The sequence below is a fragment of the Scyliorhinus torazame genome, chromosome 30, assembly GCF_047496885.1.
Source record: "Scyliorhinus torazame isolate Kashiwa2021f chromosome 30, sScyTor2.1, whole genome shotgun sequence".
Lineage (NCBI taxonomy): Eukaryota > Metazoa > Chordata > Chondrichthyes > Carcharhiniformes > Scyliorhinidae > Scyliorhinus > Scyliorhinus torazame.
The window spans coordinates 10,471,609-10,490,364 of NC_092736.1; the positions used below are offsets into that span (position 1 = coordinate 10,471,609).

An 18,756-nucleotide genomic window follows, 5' to 3' on the forward strand; every position below is an offset into this window, starting at 1 on the left:
CGAATGGCCCACTCCTGCGCCTATTTCGTACATTCGTGTGCTGGAAAAATCTTGAACTTTTTAGGATTCTGAAGGACAATTGTTTACGGTGAAAGCTTCTCACATCAGGAGTCACAAATGAAGCAATTGAGAGGTCAGGACCCAATGGGCACGATTCAACTAATTGGAACAAAGTCCCATAACGAGCGTGCTTAGGCACGTGTTTCCCGGCGCTCGCAGTGACTCACATTGTCTCAGGTCCTCAGTGGGTTCACGTGCGGCCGAGGCCTCATATAGCCCCGTTTTTTACAATGGGGACCTCCTCAGTGTAGCGAGAGATTGGGGGGACCTTTTTCAAATGTTAACCCGATCTCCAAGTCCCGCGAAGCAACCCTGACTGCCCTCCAGCCCAAACGCACTCTTGGAGCGACCTCAGCACCCCCCGAAGCACCCACACAGGGAACCCCAGCCCGAGCGTGCGCACATAAAAAATGCCAGCTTGGCACCTTGGCAGTGCCAACCTGGCAGTGCCCACGCAGCTGGTAGCGGCCAGCTGGCACCCAGGTGGCACTGCCACGGTGCCCAAGTGGCACCAGCAGTTCAGGGCACCTGCCCAAATGCCCACCCAGGCGTGCAGCTGGGGGCCTCCGTACCCCTGGAAGACCCCCACAATGTTCCCGTTTGTGGAGACCAGTGCCGAATGGCGCTCGCCCAGGATCTCCGAGGTGAAGGGGGCGAATCCCAAAGACTCAGATCTGTCGGGATCTGCACATTAGAGTGAGACTAGTCATGCCAACGCCGGATCGAATGGCCGCCCAGCGTCTATCGGCCTCGCTGAGGAGACACCAACCAAGTGCCGATTAGTACCGGTCCCCACACAAACGTGGACCAGGCGTACCAACACTTGGGGTGGTCTCTCAGGCGATTGGAGGCCCCTGGGCGGTCAGCATCTGGCCAGGTTGGCACCCTGGCATTGCTGGTGCCACCCAGGCACCTTGCCACTGTCAGCCTAGCACCCTGGCAGTCCCACCTGGACACCCTGGCTTTGCCACCTGGGTGCCTGCCTGGTACTGTCAGGGTGCCCAGATGGCACTGCCAGGATGGCAGGGGCACCAGCAGGGTGGTAGGTTGGCATTTTCCCACGCCAGTGATCGGGACCAGGGGTCCCCTGCAGGTATGTGGTTGGGTTAGCTCGAAGACCCCCCAATTGGTGAGGTGGGGCGTTGGGTGGGTGGTCCGGGGATCACGCTGGTGGGGTCGAGAGATCAGGGGCGGGATTCTCCGCAATCGGCGCGATGTCCGCCGACCGGCGCCAAAAACGGCGCAAATCAGTCCGGCATCGCGCCGCCCCAAAGGTGCGGAATTCTCTGCATCTAGGGGGGCCGAGCCCTCACCTTGAGGGGCTAGGCCCCCGCCGGACTGATTACCGCCCCGCCAGCTGGCGGGAAAGGCCTTTGGTGCCCCGCCAGCTGGCGCGGAAATGACTTTGCTGTGCGGCGCATGCGCGGGAGCGTCAGCGGGAGCTCACAGCATCCCCGCGCATGCGCAGTGGAGGGGTCTCTTCCACCTCTGCCATAGTGGAGACCATGGCGAAGGCGGAAGGAAAAGAGTGCCCCCCATGGCACAGGCCCGCCCGCGGATCGGTGGGCCCCGATCGCGGGCCAGGCCACCGTGGTGGCACCCCCTGGGGCCAGATCGCCCCCCCCCCCCAGGACCCCGGAGCCCGCCCGCGCCGCCTTGTCCCTCCGGTAAGAAAGGTGGTTTGATTCTCGCCGGCGGGACAGGCATTCCAGCAGCGGGACTTCGGCCCATCGCGGGCCGGAGAATCGCCGGGCGGGGGGGGGGGGGGGGCCCGCCAACCGGTGCGGCGCGATTCCAGCCCCCGCCGAATCTCCGGTGCCGGAGAATTCGGCAACCGGCGGGGGCGGGATTCATGCCAGCCCCTGGCGATTCTCCGACCCGGCGGGGGGTCGGAGAATCCCGCCCGAGGTCACCATTTAAAAATGGCTTCCCGATCTTTTCCTGCTCCACTGATGGGAACTCCTTAATGCAGGACAAGACGCTGAGCGCGGCCTTGGAACATTCCCCGCCAGGCCCGAAATAGCAACAGAGTGCCGTTAGATAGCGAGGTCATTCCACTTGCAGTGCCAGGAACCACCCAGCTAATCCCGCCCAGAACGGCCTCTGATTTTATTTTTGTTAGATCGTGCCCCAAGTGCGGATGAATACCGGATCTCACCCAAAAAGCCAGCGGAAAACACCCTGCCAAACCCGCCCGAAATGACACTTCGGAAAGTTTTGATTGAATTGCTCCCGAAGGCCGTGGCGACCACTGATTGTTGTAAAACTGACGTTCCTCTCGGGAAGGGTTTGTGACTCCAGACACACAGAAATGTGGTTAATTCTTAGCTGCTCTGTGAAATGAATGAACAACCCTCTCAGTTCAGGGGGCCATCAGCGATGGGCAAGAAATGCTGGCCTTGCCCACGTTCCATATGGCAGGGTAAATAAAAAGTCCAACACACTCAGCAATAACAGCGACCGCACCTGGTCTGTGTGACTCAGACCCACAGTAACTGGGATTTCAGTGTCTTTTGCGTGCTATTCCATCCATAGCTGTATAAAGGGCGGTGGTGCTGGTTATAATTAATAGACAGGCACCTCCATCTCACCAGTTATTACATTTCCTTAAATTGTTTTGAGCTTCTCTCAGCTATAATAGTAACGTCTCCAGCATTTATGAAGCAAACTCTCGCCTTGATTGAATTTAAGAGCCGTGAGGTGATGATGCAGCTGTACAAAACTTTGGTAAGGCCACATTTGGAGTACTGTGTACAGTTCTGGTCGCCTCATTTTAGGAAGGATGTGGAAGCTCTGGAAAAGGTGCAAAGAAGATTTACCAGGATGTTGCCTGGAATGGAGAGTAGGTCTTACGAGGAAAGGTTGAGGGTGCTAGGCCTTTTCTCATTAGAGTGGAGAAGGATGAGGGGCGACTTGATAGAGGTTTATAAGATGATCAGGGGAATAGATAGAGTAGACAGTCAGAGACTTTTTCCCCGGGTGGAACAAACTATTACAAGGGGACATAAATTTAAGGTGAAAGGTGGAAGATATAGGAGGGATATCAGAGGTAGGTTCTTTACCCAGAGAGTAGTGGGGGCATGGAATGCACTGCCTGTGGAAGTAGTTGAGTCGGAAACATTAGGGACCTTCAAGCAGCTATTGGATAGGTACATGGATTACGGTAAAATTATATAGTGTAGATTTATTTGTTCTTAAGGGCAGCACGGTAGCATTGTGGATAGCACAATTGCTTCACAGCTCCATGGTCCCAGGTTCGATTCCGGCTTGGGTCATTGTCTGTGCGGAGTCTGCACGTCCTCCCCGTGTCTGCGTGGGTTTCCTCCGGGTGCTCCGGTTTCCTCCCACAGTCCAAAGAAATGCGGGCTAGGTGAATTGACCAATGATAAATTGCCCTTAATGTCCAAATTGCCCTTGGTGTTGGTTGGAGGTGTTGAGTTTGGGTAGGGTTCTCTTTCCAAGAGCCGGTGCAGACTCAAAGGGCCGAATGGCCTCCTTCTGCACTGTAAATTCAATGATAATCTCTGATTAATCTAGGACAAAGGTTCGGCACAACGTCGTGGGCCGAAGGGCCTGTTCTGTGCTGTATTTTCTATGTTCTATGTTCTTTCAGAAATCAACAATGTCCAAACCCTCCAAGTGCCTTCCCTGAGAGAGATCTCCCAGCGCAGTGGGCTGCGGCCGTTTGTTGGCTGTGGGATTCCTTGGTTCTGCCGACAGCGCACCCCCACCGGTGGGTTAGCCGGCGGTGTGGGGTGGCTTCAATGGGAGCGGCGCACCACCTCCCATCGCCACCGGGAAACACGCAGCAGGGAGACCCGACAATCCCACTCACTGTCTCTGAGCCAGAGACTCCTGGTTCAAGTCCCGCTTCAGGGGCAAAATTCTCGCCCAACGGCGCGATGTCCGCCGACTGGCGCCCAAATCGGCGCCAATCAGACGGGCATCGCACCGCCCCAAAGGTGCGGAATGCTCCGCATCTTTGGCGGCCTAGCCCCAACATTGAGGGGCTAGGCCGACGCCGGAGGGATTTCTGCCCCGCCAGCTGGCGGAAATGGCGTTTGTTGTCCCGCCAGCTGGCGCGGAAATGCGGCGCATGCGCGGGAGTGTCAGCGGCCGCTGTCAGTTTCCCGGCGCATGCGCGGGAGCGTCAGCGACTGCTGACAGTTTCCCGCGCATGCGCAGTGGGGATAGTCACTTCCGCCTCCGCCATGGTGGAGTCCGTGGCGGAGGCGGAAGGGAAAGAGTGCCCCCATGGCACAGGCCCGCCCGCGGATCGGTGGGCCCCGATCGCGGGCCAGGCCACCGTGGGGGCACCCCCCGGGGTCAGATCGCCCCGTGCCCCCCCCAGGACCCCGGAGCCCGCCCACGCCGCCTGGTCCCGCCGGTAAATACTAGGTTTAATTTACGCCGGCGGGACAGGCAATTTCTGGGCGGGACTTCGGCCCATCCGGGCAGGAGAATTGAGCGGGGGATCCCGCCAACCGGCGCGGCCCGATTCCCGCCCCCGCCCAATCTCCGGTACCGGAGACTTTGGCGGGGGCGGAAGCGGGATCCACGGCGGCCAACGGCCATTCTCCGACCCGGCAGGGGGTCGGAGAATGACGCCCCAGGACCTGATGGCCACAGGAGGTCCTGGGCAGAACGTTGCCAAACAGGTTGACTGTCAACTTGTAAATCCTGCTGCTATGCCTCTGTCAGGCGGTATGGGTGGCAGAGTCTCCTGATCAATCAGAATTGTGTGGTGTCGTGTAACGGCCTACCCTCAAAAGTTGAAGGACTCCAAGTGCTGTTACCTCTGTCAACTTAGTGGCAAGTGTCCTTACTTCAAAGGACGGCGGGGGGAGGGAGACTTCCCCGAGGTATCCTGAAGAATAAAGCTTAACTTTTAATTAACTTACACTTTCCCTGACATCTGTATTTATCTCAAAACGTTAGAGAGAAGAAGGTTAAGAGGTGACTTAATTGAGGCATACCAGATGATCAGAGGATTGGATAGGGTGGACAGTGAGAGCCTTTTTCCTCGGATGGTGATGTCTAGCACGAGGGGACATAGCTTTAAATTGAGGGGAGATAGATATAGGACAGATGTCAGAGGTAGGTTCTTTACTCGGAGAGTAGTAAGGGCGTGGAATGCCCTGCCTGCAACAGTAGTGGACTCGCCAACACTAAGGGCGTTCAAATGGTCATTGGATAGACATATGGACGATAAGGGAATAGTGTAGATGGGCTTTAGAGTGGTTTCACAGGTCGGCGCAACATCGAGGGCCGAAGGGCCTGTACTGCGCTGTAATGTTCTATGTTCTATGTTCTAATGGGCAAGCCAAATGGAGGACCATCTCCACCCACCTCCTCACCAAACCATCGCCAGTCAGAAGCATCTAATCATTTCCCCAACCTAATTCGCACTACCTTAACATAAGGATGCAAGAAACAGGAGCAGGGGTGGGCCATTCGGCCCTTCACGCTCGCCCTGTCATTCCGTAAGATCATGACATATCCAATTGCTGTCATAACTCCACTTTCCTAATTGTCCCCGCACCCCCCCCCAACCCTTCCTGGTAGATAATGAATCTGCCCAACTCAACCTCAGATACGTTCAGTTACCCAACCGCCACTCATCTCAATTCGAAAGGTGAATGAGCCTCTGAGGAAAGGACTTCCTCCGCGTCTGTTTGAAGTGGGCGACCCCCATTATTGTGAAAAGGTCACACCGATTACCCCGTCAAACCCCCTCAGAATATTCCATGGCCAGGATTTTCCGCTCCTGTTCGGGTCGGGCAGGTTTGGCATCGGGATCGGGATACATCGCGGGGAGTGTGAAGTTGCATTGTACATGGGTGCAAACGCGTGACGCCATTGCCCTCTCGCCCCATCGATCAAGGGCACGTTTCCCGACATTCAACATCGGCAACATCATTGTAATAAACTAACATCTATTATCAGGCCCCTACGCCAGAATCACCCCCCAGCCCATAACAAGAGTTCAAATCAGCCGTGATGTCCAAAGCCTAAGAGTGGGAGTCAGCCCGGGTGGTGTTCAGGACTTTCAGTCCAGCAGCTCGACCACAGTCCCCGTTCTTTAATCCAAAGTATGTTTTGTCGCTGCCAAGCTCACCCCCACGCTAACTAGTCACTAGCTCTTCAGTCTTATTTTCGCTGAGCTAGGATCTTTGTTCTCCTATTCACACATTCTGCTCACTTACCTTTACGCCACAATCAGCACCTTCTTTACTCCTTAACACGGCCATTAACACTTCCTTAGCCTTGCGCCTCAAACACTCCCAGCTTCCGCCTACCCCTGACCTATTTTGCTCCACCCTCTCAGTATAAAATCCATCAGATTCCTGCCTCGCTCCAGCTCTGAAGAAGAATCATACGGACTCGAAGCCTGACCTCCGGGAGGGATTCTCCGTTGCCCAACGCCGAAATCATGATCGGCGATCGGGCGGAGAATCGGTTCACGCGCCGGGATCGAGGCCGGCGGCGGTTTGACGCGGTTTGAGATTCTCCCCCCCCCCCCCGTTCCAAACCGGCGTCAGCGTGACGCGCGCCGAGTGGCGTCGCACGGCCTTTGCTGCCCGTCGGCTGGCCCGCCCGTGATGCTCCGCCCCCGATGGGCCGAGTTCCCGACGGCGCGGGACACGGGTGACTGGGGACTGGATCCAGCGCCGCCACACGCGCGGCCGGGATCCGAGCCGTTGGCCGGGGAGGCGGGGTGGGGGGGGGGGGAGGTGTGGTGCCGTCTGCTAGGGCTTGGGGGGGGGCGGGGGGGGGGGGGGGTGCTGGCCAGGAGGTGGGCTGTGGGACCACGGTTTGCGGGTTAGGTTACGCGCATGGCCGGCGCCATGTGGTAAGCCGCGACCGGTGCAGGTCGTCAGCCATGTGCACGCGTGTCTTGGGGCCCGGCCATTCTCGACGCGTGTTTCACGCGGCGCCGGTGCTCGCCCCTCACCGGTATCGGAATCGGCGAGGGGTTTGCGTCGATTTGCCGGTCGTGAAACGCCACGGGTCCCACACCGGAGTCAGCACGTAGCTGCAGAAACGGAGAATTCCGTCCACAGTTACTCACTCCGCAGATGATGCCAGGACATAGACATAGACATAGAACATACAGTGCAGAAGGAGGCTATTTGGCCCATCGAGTCTGCACCGACCCACTTAAGCCCTCACTTCCACCCTATCCCCCAAACCCCAATAACCCCTCCTAACATTTTGTGGACACCAAGGACAATTTTAGCATGGCCAAGCCACCTAACCTGCACATCTTTGGACTGTGGGAGGAAACCGGAGCACCCGGAGGAAACCCACGCAGACACGGGGAGAACGTGCAGACTCCGCACAGACAGTGACCCAAGCCGGAATCGAACCTGGGACCCTGGAGCTGTGAAGCCACAGTGCTAACCACTGTGCTACCGTGCTGCACCTGCTGAGTTTACCCAGTGTTTTGTGTTATTATTTCAAATTTCCAGCATCGCCAATATTTCACTTTCCTCACGACCGCTGGGTGTTGCGGAGCAAACAGAAAACCATCGGAGGCTGACGCGCTCACCTTTAACGGGCGATATCATATTGTGAGCAGGAGGCAAGTCAGTCTGCTTCCTTCGTGGTCTTTAGTCACTGCTGACAGATGGCCCAGTTTGCTTTCGTATGAACAAGCAAAGTGATTACTGCCTCAGGGTTTAGTAAAAGCCAAAAGGGCCTAATCAGAACATCCGCTTAATAATCTTAATTTTTTTTTCAACATAAATTACATAAAATAATCTGATCAGTCGCTCATTTCGGCTCGGGATGGAAACGCAATAATGTAGCACAGTCGGCCACAAAGTCCTCAGTAAACTTTCAGCGGGAGGACATGCAGCAAATGACCCTCGTAACGTAGACAAAGATTCCAATACATCGCTGAGGGAATGCTGCACTGTGAGAAGCACTGACCTGCCATACTGAACTGGGGCTGAATCGGTCAGTCCAGGCAGCAGTTAAAAATCACCTTTTGGGGGCAGCACGGTGGCGCAGTGGTTAGCACTGCTGCCTCACAGCGCCGAGGTCCCAGGTTCGATCCCGGCTGTGGGTCACTGTCCGTGTGGAGTTTGCGCATTCTCCCCGTGTTTGTGTGGGTTTCACTCCCCACAACCCAAAGATGTGCAGGGTTGGTGGATAGGCCTCGCTAAATTGTTCCTTCATTGTAAAAACTGAATTGGGTACTCTAAATTTATTTATTTTTTAAATTAAAAATCACCTTTTGCCGATCAGCAGAGGTTAGCTCCTTGTGTCAAAGAAAATTTTCACACCCGTGAACGAACAAAAAAACAATACAGCACAGGAACAGGCCCTTCGGCCCTCCAATCCTGCGCCGATCACGTGTCCTATCTGGACCAACCGCCTGTATCCTTCTAAACCCCGTCTGTTCATGTGCCTATCCAGATAAGTCTTAAAGGTCGCTAACGTATCTGCCTCAGCTACCTCACTTGGCAGTACATTCCAGGCCACCGCCACCCTCTGTGTAAAAAAAAACTTGCCCCGCACATCTTCACTGAACCTATCCCCCCCTCACCTTGAACTTGTGCCCCTTGTAATTGTAATTTCCGCCCTGGGAAAAAGCCTCCAACTGTTCACCCTATCTATACCCCTAATCATTTTGTAAACTTCTATCAGGTCGCCCCTTAACCTCCCTAGAGAGACCAATCCCAGTTTATCCCAGTGTCCTGGCCAACAGTCCCCCCCCCCCTCGAAACCAACTAACCGCCAAATAAAATGACCCAGGTTCCTTGGGTCATTGTTGACTGTTGGACTCTGTTGGTACAAAATGGCTGCCACCAATTGCGGGACAACGAGATCACCGCATTCCAAAACGACTCGTTGGGGGAAGCAATCAGGAGCGTTTGGATAAGGCAAGACGCTCTACAAAAGCTATTGGGAGACTCGTCAGCGCCCGCTCTTGGGCCTGTCCCTGCGTGGGATTTCCATTCCCTCGTTTCCAGCTTTTTTTTTTAACCAGCCCGAGTAAATGAGGGGCATGGGGAGGCAGCGGGAATGTGGTCTGTCACATGGGAGTCCAGCGATTTGTCAGGCGGGGGCTTTAGGACGGCAAAAAAAAAGAAGCTTGTGATCAAGGATTCTCTGGCAGTTGGGAGGAAGCTTGGCTGGGAGACGGATGTGAAAGTGGGACCCCAGCTGCTGTCTCCTATCGCTGCGTATTTCGAGCAAGAGCAGAATTAATTGCGCCACGGAGCCAGGAAGAGTCTGCCACGGAGTAATTTCCTGAAACTTTCAAGATTGGAAAGTTTACGTCTAGGGACCGCTGTGCCTTTTCAAAAACTTACCGCGAGAATATGGGATGATGTGTTGGGTGCTCTGCATCCGTGGAACACTTAAAATAGTGCAACACTATTTTATTAAGTTAGAAACTGTTGAACGTACTTTCACTGTGGGTTAACACGATGTTAGATTAAACTAAAGACCTATGCCTGTCCTAACCAGTCTATGCACTCAGCACATGGTGAAGATCTGTGCTGTAAGCTGTCAGCTCTGTCCTTCTAAGAGGCTGCATCCCGAATGAGCGGGAACTCTGATGCCCTCTGTCGTTATAGTGAGTGTGCTCTAACTGGTGATTGGCTGCGGTGTTGTGTGTGTTGATTGGTCTTGCTGTGTGTCCATCAGTGTGTGTGTCTGCACCATGATATACTGGTGTATATTATGACATGGGAGTCACCGGCACTTGTTGGGGTTACACCTTGAGAAGGTGGGGGTGAGCCGTCTTCTTAAACCGCCAGAGTCGTGGGTGGCGAAGGTGCCTTTACACTGCTGTGAGGGAGGGAGTTTCAGGATTCAAACCCCGTGGTCAGAAAGGAAAGGCTGATATATTCCCAAGTTAGGATGGGCTGGATTGTGATTCCTGCCAGGAATATGGGATCTTGGCTGAAAAGAATTCCAGGTGGGATTCTATTCAGCCATTCATACGAACATTTGCATTAGGAGCAGATGTAGGCCATTCGGCCCCTCGAGCCCACTCTGCCATTCAATACGATCATGGCGGCTGCTCGGATTTTAACCTCATGCCCGTCTTCCTGCTTCCCACCTACACCCGATAACCTTTCACCCCCTTGCTTAGCAAGAAGCTACCAACCTCTGTCTTAACGCTATTCAGGGAATTCCTCGTGACTCCAACTTCGTCGGGCCAAAAAAACCTCCCTCTTTCTCCTTCCACTCATCGCTCTCTCTTTCTCAAGGCCAACAGCAGCTTCGATTCGCACGAGGTCTTTGCTGGAGAATGATGCCCAGTGAGGGCTTCACATTGGAATCAGATCAAGCTGAAAAGTGGGCTTAGTTGTAATGCAGAATGGAGGATTAGTGTAACGCAGGAACGGTGCAATGCAGGAACGGTGTAACGCAGGAACGAGGTAACGCAGGAACGGTGTAACGCAGGCATGGTGGAATGCAGTAACGGAGGAATGGTTAATGCAAGAATGGAGGAATGGTGTAATGCAGGAATAGTGTAACGCAGGAATGGTGTAACGCAGGAATGGTGTAACGCAGGAATAGTGTAACGCAGGAATGGTGTAACGCAGGAATGGTGTGACACAGGAATGGTGTAACGCATAGATAGGTGTAACGCAGGAATGGAGGAACGGTGTAACACAGGAATGGTGTGACGCAGTAATGGTGTAACGCAGGAATGGTGTAACGCAGGAATGGTGTAACGCAGGAATGGTGTGACACGGAAATGGAGGGATGGTGTAACACAGGAATGGTGTGACGCAGGAATGGTGTAACGCAGGAATGGTGTGACACAGGAATGGAGGAATGGTGTAACGCAGGGTTGGTGTAATGCAGGAATGGTGTAACGCAGTAATGGTGTAACGCAGTAATGGTGTAACACAGTAATGGTGTAACACAGTGTAACGCAGTAATGGTGTAACGTAGTAATGATGTAATGCAGGAATGGTGTAACGCAGGAATGGAGGAATGTGTAAAGCAGGAATGGTGTAACGCGGGAATGGTGTAACACAGAAATGGAGACATGGTGTAACGCAGGAATGCAGAAATAGTGTAACGCAGGAATGCAGGAATAGTGTAACGCAGGATTGCAGGAATAGTGTAACGCAGGAATGCAGGATTGGTGTAACGCAGGAATGCAGGAATGGTGTAACGCAGGAATGCAGGATTGGTGTAACGCAGGAATGCAGGAATAGTGTAATGCAGGAATGCAGGAATAGTATAGTGCAGGAATGCAGGAATAGTGTAACGCAGGAATGGAGGGACGTGTAACGCAGGAATGGTGTAACGCAGGAAGGTGTAACGCAGGAATGGTGTAACGCAGGAATGGTGTGACACAGGAATGGAGGAATAGTGTAGTGCAGGAATGCAGGAATAGTGTAACGCAGGAATGGAGGGACGTGTAACGCAGGAATGGTGTAACGCAGGAATGGTGTAACGCAGGAATGGAGGAATAGTGTAGTGCAGGAATGCAGGAATAGTGTAACGCAGGAATGGAGGGACATGTAACGCAGGAATGGTGTAACGCAGGAAGGTGTAATGCAGGAATGGTGTAACGCAGGAATGGTGTGACACAGGAATGGAGGGATGGTGTAACACAGGAATGGTGTGACGCAGGAATGGTGTAACGCAGGAATGGTGTGACACAGGAATGGAGGGATGGTGTAACGCAGGGTTGGTGTAACGCAGGAATGGTGTAACGCAGTAATGGTGTAACGCAGTAATGGTGTAACACAGTAATGGTGTAACACAGTGTAACGCAGTAATGGTGTAACGTAGTAATGGTGTAACGCAGGAATGGTGTAACGCAGGAATGGAGGAATGTGTAAAGCAGGAATGGTGTAACGCGGGAATGGTGTAACACAGAAATGGAGACATGGTGTAACGCAGGAATGCAGAAATAGTGTAACGCAGGAATGCAGGAATAGTGTAACGCAGGATTGCAGGAATAGTGTAACGCAGGAATGCAGGATTGGTGTAACGCAGGAATGCAGGAATGGTGTAACGCAGGAATGCAGGATTGGTGTAACGCAGGAATGCAGGAATAGTGTAATGCAGGAATGCAGGAATAGTGTAGTGCAGGAATGCAGGAATAGTGTAACGCAGGAATGGAGGGACGTGTAACGCAGGAATGGTGTAACGCAGGAATGGTGTAACGCAGGAATGGAGGAATAGTGTAGTGCAGGAATACAGGAATAGTGTAACGCAGGAATGGAGGGACGTGTAACGCAGGAATGGTGTAACGCAGGAAGGTGTAACGCAGGAATGGTGTAACGCAGGAATGGAGGAATAGTGTAGTGCAGGAATGCAGGAATAGTGTAACGCAGGAATGGAGGGACGTGTAACGCAGGAATGGTGTAACGCAGGAATGGTGTAACGCAGGAATGGAGGAATAGTGTAGTGCAGGAATAGTGTAACGCAGGAATGGAGGGACGTGTAACGCAGGAATGGTGTAACGCAGGAAGGTGTAATGCAGGAATGGTGTAACGCAGGAATGCAGGAATAGTGTAGTGCAGGAATGCAGGAATAGTGTAACGCAGGAATGGAGGGACGTGTAACGCAGGAATGGTGTAACGCAGGAAGGTGTAATGCAGGAATGGTGTAATGCAGGAACGGTGTAACACAGGAATGGAGGAATGGTGTAACGCAGGGTTGGTGTAACACAGGGTTGATGTAACACAGGAATGGAGGAATGGTGTAACGCAGGAATGCAGGAATGGTATAACGCAGGAATGATGTAACGCAGGAATGCAGGAATAGTGTAACGCAGGAATAGTGTAGTGCAGGAATGCAGGAATAGTGTAGTGCAGGAATGGTGTGATGCAAGAATGGTGTAATGCAGGAATGGTGGAATGCAGGAATGGTGTAGCGCAGGAATGGTGGAATGCAGGAATGGTGTAGCGCAGGAATGGTGGAATGCAGGAATGGTGTAGCGCAGGAATGGTGTGACGCAGGAATGGTGTGATGCAGGAATGGGGGAATGGTGCATGGCAGCAAAAGTGAATTACAGGATCAAGGAATGCAGAATGGAGGGATGGTGCATTGCAGGAATGGAGTAATGCAGGGTTGGTGTAACACAGGAATGGAGAAATGGTGTAATGCAGGAATGGTGTAACACAGGAATGGGGGAATGGTGTATTGCAGGAAAAGTGAATTGCAAGATGCAGGAATGAGGAATGCAGAATGGAGGATGGTGCATTGCAGGAATGGAGTAATGCAGGAATGACAGACCATGAATGCAGGAATGCCTTGAGCACGATTTTGATGTGCACATTTGTGACGTGCAGCACTTTGCCTGGAGTCAGGGAACATAGTAGCATTCGACCGACATAATCATTGCCCTCATTAGTGGTGTACATCAGGCTGGAGCTGGCTACTCTGATGGGCACATCAACACCTGCCCACTCCATACAGTGACTCCATCTGGCCATCTGCTCTGAGAGCAGCCCGAGGCACATGACAACACACACTACCAGCTGAGCTAATAGGATGGCTTAAACACTCCCCGGCCTTCTTATCGACTACTCAAAGACTACATCACAGGCCAGGGAATCCATCCAAGGTAAGTAATCTCTCCGGGACATACTATTACTGTCGGACAGACTGTCGCTAGGGTGTACAGTCACTACACAGCAGGCAGAATTCTCCTGGATAAAAATTTACCCGCAAAGCGAGCTATGTCCCAAACGATATCCAATTAGTTCAGTGCAGGTAATCCATGTCGGAGATACAAGCCCAGAGCAGCGAAGGTTATGGGAAGATTAATAGAGGTGTTTAAAATTATGAGGGGCTTTGACAGGGTGCAGGAGGAGGATAAACTACTTTCCCTGGAAAGAGGGCCAGCAGCAAGAGCACAAAGATTTAAGATAATTCGCAAAAGGACCAATGGGAACGTGAGGAAAACGTTCCTTTTTGCGGAGCAGTGACAGGCGGTGAAAGCGGATTCAATCCAACCTCCACAAAGGAATTGGACAAATGTTTGCAAAGGAGATATTCCCAGCAGGAATAGTGTAACGCAGAATGCAGGATTGGTGTAATGCAGGAATGCAGGAATGGTGTAATGCAGGAATGGTGTAATGCAGGAATGGTGTGACGCAGGAATGGTGGAATGCAGGAATGGTGTAATGCAGGAATGGTGTAATGCAGGAATGCAGGAATGGTGTAATGCAGGAATGGTGTAATGCAGGAATGGTGTAATGCAGGGATGCAGGAATGGTGTAGCGCAGGAATGGTGTGATGCAAGAATGGTGTAATGCAGGAATGGTGTAATGCAGGAATGATGTAGCGCAGGAATGGTGTGACGCAGGAATGGAGTAATGCAGGAATGGTGTAATGCAGGAATGGAGTAATGCAGGAATGGTGTAATGCAGGAATGGTGTAGTGCAGGAATGGTGTGATGCAGGAATGGTGTGATGCAGGAATGGTGTAATGCAAGAATGCAGGAATGGTGTAGCACAGGAATGGTGTAGCGCAGGAATGGTGTGACGCAGGAATGGTGTAATGCAGGAATGGTGTAATGCAGGAATGGTGTAATGTAGGAATGCAGGAATGGTGTAATGCAGAAATGGTGTAATGCAGGAATGGTGTAATGCAGGAATGGTGGAATGCAGGAATGCAGGAATGGTGTAATGCAGGAATGGTGTAGCGCAGGAATGGTGTGACGCAGGAATGGAGTAATGCAGGAGTGGTGCATGCAGGAATGGTGTAATGCAGGAATGGTGTAGCGCAGGAATGGTGTGACGCAGGAATGGTGTAATGCAGGAATGGTGTAATGCAGGAATGGTGTAATGCAGGAATGCAGGAATGGTGTAATGCAGAAATGGTGTGATGCAGGAATGGTGTAGCGCAGGAATGGTGTAATGCAGGAATGGTGTAATGCAGGAATGCAGGAATGGTGTAATGCAGGAATGGTGTAATGCAGGAATGCAGGAATAGTGTAATGGGAGTGGGATAGTTGGGGTAGCTCTACCAAAGGGTTAGCGTAGGGACGACAGGCTGAATGGCACCATTTTATAATTGTCTGAATTGCTGTCCTCAGCTCGTCACGGCAGGGATTCTCCTCCTCGTGAAAGTGCATCCTGAGAAATCCCTTGGTCCCCAGGTGCTCCTGTTGTCATCTTGTTAATTGTTTATCTGACACACTTGTACATCAAATGTATAACAAATGCTATAAATGGGTCTCCTCTGATTTTCATAGCTCCACATCAGTTGTTAAGTTCCATAAGTAATAATACAGCAAGAACTGGAAAGCGGGTCTTGATTACAACTTCAAGTTTATTGTGTCCAACAATCACTTCTCCATCAACACCACAGTGCTACTTGTGTCCCCTTTATATATCATAGAATTTACAGTGCAGAAGGCCATTCGGCCCATCGAGTCTGCACTGGCCCTAGGAAAGAGAACCCTACTTAATCCCATGCCTTCACCCTATCCCCGTAACCCAGCAACCCCACCTAACCATTTTAACAGCAGGGGGCAATTTTATCATGGCCAATCCACCTAACCTGCACATCTTTGGTCTGTGGGAGGAAACCAGGCACCCGGAGGAAACCCACGCACACACGGGGAGGACGTGCAAACTCCACACAGTCACCCGAGGCCGGAATTGAACCCGGGTCCCTGGCGCTGTGAAGCAGCAGTGCTAACCACTGTGCCACCGTGCCACCCCATATATATGTGCAGTCTATTAAAATAATAAACAATAAGTATATAAAACAATTAAAAGTCCAACGAAAGAGAAAATGCTGGAAAATCTCAGCAGGTCTGGCAGCATCTGTAGGAAGAGAAAAGAGCGAACGTTTCGAGTCCGATGACTCTTTGTCAAAGCTTTGAAGCAGTTAAATTGTAAAAGAGGATCTTTTCCTATCAAAATAAATAATTTTTTATAGTCACAAGTAGTCTTACAATTCAGTAAAAAAAAAACACCCTCCATGGTGACAATAAAACATTGCTGCTTTCAACTGGAGACAGTCCAACTTTAACAAAACCGACCTCACTGAGAAATACCAAACTCTGGAGGCATCGTTCAACCTCTTGTTTGCTTTTATTTAGCTTCCAGAGAACCCTTTCTGTGTTTGGCGCCTCTTTCGGAGGGCTGAAAAAAAATTCTCTTTGAAGCTGATGTCTCTGTAATAAAGCAGCTATCGACTTGCATTCCCAAGCAGCTTTGGCTAAGAGAGCCAAGAAGATCTTCAAAATAACCGTTCCTGCCAGAGCTGAATTTACCCTCACATCTTGTTCACCCAAGTTTTATTCAAAGCCTGGAGTGATCTGTCTGGCTCTGGCCCTATAAACTCCATCAGGAAGCACCATTTTAATGCATATCCATCTACGAGATAAAACCCGTTGTCCCCTACTTGGAACCCCCATAAATACCCAAATTTATCCCAACTTTGCAGTTCTTGCTGTTTTCATCTTTTATTAATTGATCATCTAAGTTGTTGGTAGCCACTAAGGCATAAGGTTCCTTCCTGCAGATTACCTTATTCCCCTTTCTTTATTTTTGCTTGATGGACATGAATTTTTAAGTCAAGCAGCCGAGAGAATGTGGAGTTCAAAAGGTTACAACAGAGAAGACTCTGCTAGCTTTGGACAGAAAAAACTCAGACTTTTCAGCACATGAGAGGTGGGGTGGTGGCCAATGAATTGGCCAAAAGGCCGTACTCTGCCCGGTAACTGGTGGTGATTGGGTCCTGCTCGAGTGGAATGATTTTCAGAGACCCAAGGAGCTCCGTTTGAATCCTGGGCACTCAAGGGAAGGACCTACTCTTCTTTCCTCTCTCTCCGGAAAGGCTGTGAGTTGATGTATTTCTGAAACTGAAGAGACCTGAATGAAACTAGTACAGGCTGTCAACAGAGACCTGGATATGAAAGCTTACTTTGAAGGACGATCTGTTTAAGGACAATCAAATGAAACAAAGACTCTTTTCCCTTTTACTTACGATTTTCACCCCCCTCCTCCCCTCTGTGTTTGTCTGCCTTGTGTGTGTGGGTGTGTGTGTGTGTGCGCACACAGAGGGTAGGGGGCAAGTTAAAGTGGGAATTAGGAATTGGTTAATAGTTAACCAGACGTATTTACTGCAAATTTCATTATAGTTCCTGTTATAAATAAAAAGAAATTGTGTTTAAATTTATAAACCTGGTGACTGTATTTAGTGGGCAGTCAAAGGCCAAAAGCTTCGGGTATGTTCCTTTTTGTAAATAAATTTAGTGTACCAAATTCATTTTGTTCCAATTAAGGGGCAATTTAGCGTGTTCAATCCACCTATCCTACACATCTTTGGGTTGTGGGGGCGAAACCCTCGCAAACACGGGGAGAATGTGCAAACCCCACACGAACATTGACCCAGAGCCTGGATCGAACCTGGGACCTCGGCGCCGTGAGGCAGCAGGGCTAACCCACTGCGCCACCGTGTTGCCCTGGCTTCGGGTATGTTCCTAAGAATTATTGGTTAATTCAATTGTCTTGTCACTCCGGGTCAAGTGGGGCTGGAATTGACCGCGCACTCGCCCCTGGTGTCGTAACAAAGACGTCTTGAACATGTGGGCTCCTGCTCCTTGTAGCATTCCTAGTCTGTGCTATATTTCTTGAGCTTGTTAAGCTGCACCCTGTATCTTGCTTATATCTCATTCTGGACTGCTACCGCTTAATCTGCCCCTCCTATTATGAGATATTCTTTCCACAGTCCTTGGTCTCTTCTTATGGGCACTCGACCGAACTGGCACTACATTTCTGTGCTCTCCATGTTTGCGCTTCTTGTTCCCAATCCATGAGCTGAACCTCCTCCCTTTATCTTGTACATTCAAGCAGTTTTTATATTTTCCTGTAGCCTGATCTGCTCTACCAACAATAGTTGCATCCTTCCACTGACTGCCTCCTTCTGGCAAATATGTCAATCTAATGCTAACCATTGGCAGTTGTCCTTCAGGTCAAATGGCTTCATCCGGTTCATCAGAATTACTAGGTCCATCTTCAGATACCCTGTCAATTTCCGTGATTTGGTTCTCATAATAACACGAACATGTGTATGAGTAGCGCCAGGTTCCTCAGCACATTCAATAACCCCTTTTGAATCTGCAAACTTTTAATCTGTGCCCACTAATCTTGACAAGTGTGCCCTTGCTGTTTTACCATCTGTACCTATAACCTTTGTTGAACCTTTCCACTTGTTAAATCCATCTCTTACAGTATGCCATGTCTCCCTGGTCGAAAACAGTTTCCGATGGGCGTACATTGTGCCTCCAAGCTCTCGGAATTCTTTGAGGCCTCTGCTTTAAGGAATACTGTTCTGCCTCCGCCCAATGCCTTCAAATGCTCAGAATAGGTGGAGCTAATCGTAGTCCCTTCCCAAGCTCGAGGATGGTCGTCCATGATTGATGGAATTTAGGGATTGCTACCAAATGCCAACTGATATGGGCCGTGGCCCCCTACCATTGGTAGTGAATTCTTGGCATGGACGGCCCATGCTAGAGCCAAAGTTAATTTACAATCTGGCTTATCTGCCAAAATTTTACGAAACATTTCAACTATCACGGGAGGATTTCACTCGCACACCCTGGTACTTAATGGGTTTTCATAACTATTATGCTCATATTCTCACACAAAACCCAAAATGTATTGTTAGCAATTCCCCCCCCATTATCAGTGAGGAACTTTGCCGATGGCCCCAGTCCGGTCCCTATCCATTTTTCCATTATAT

At 51.1% G+C, this 18,756-nt stretch overlaps 1 protein-coding gene across 2 annotated transcripts in view; it reads right to left on the bottom strand.

The window, feature by feature from the left end:
- The window catches only part of tmem266 (transmembrane protein 266), a 171,114-nt gene that overhangs the window by 93,079 nt on the left and 59,279 nt on the right, over positions 1-18,756 (bottom strand). The window lies entirely within an intron of this gene.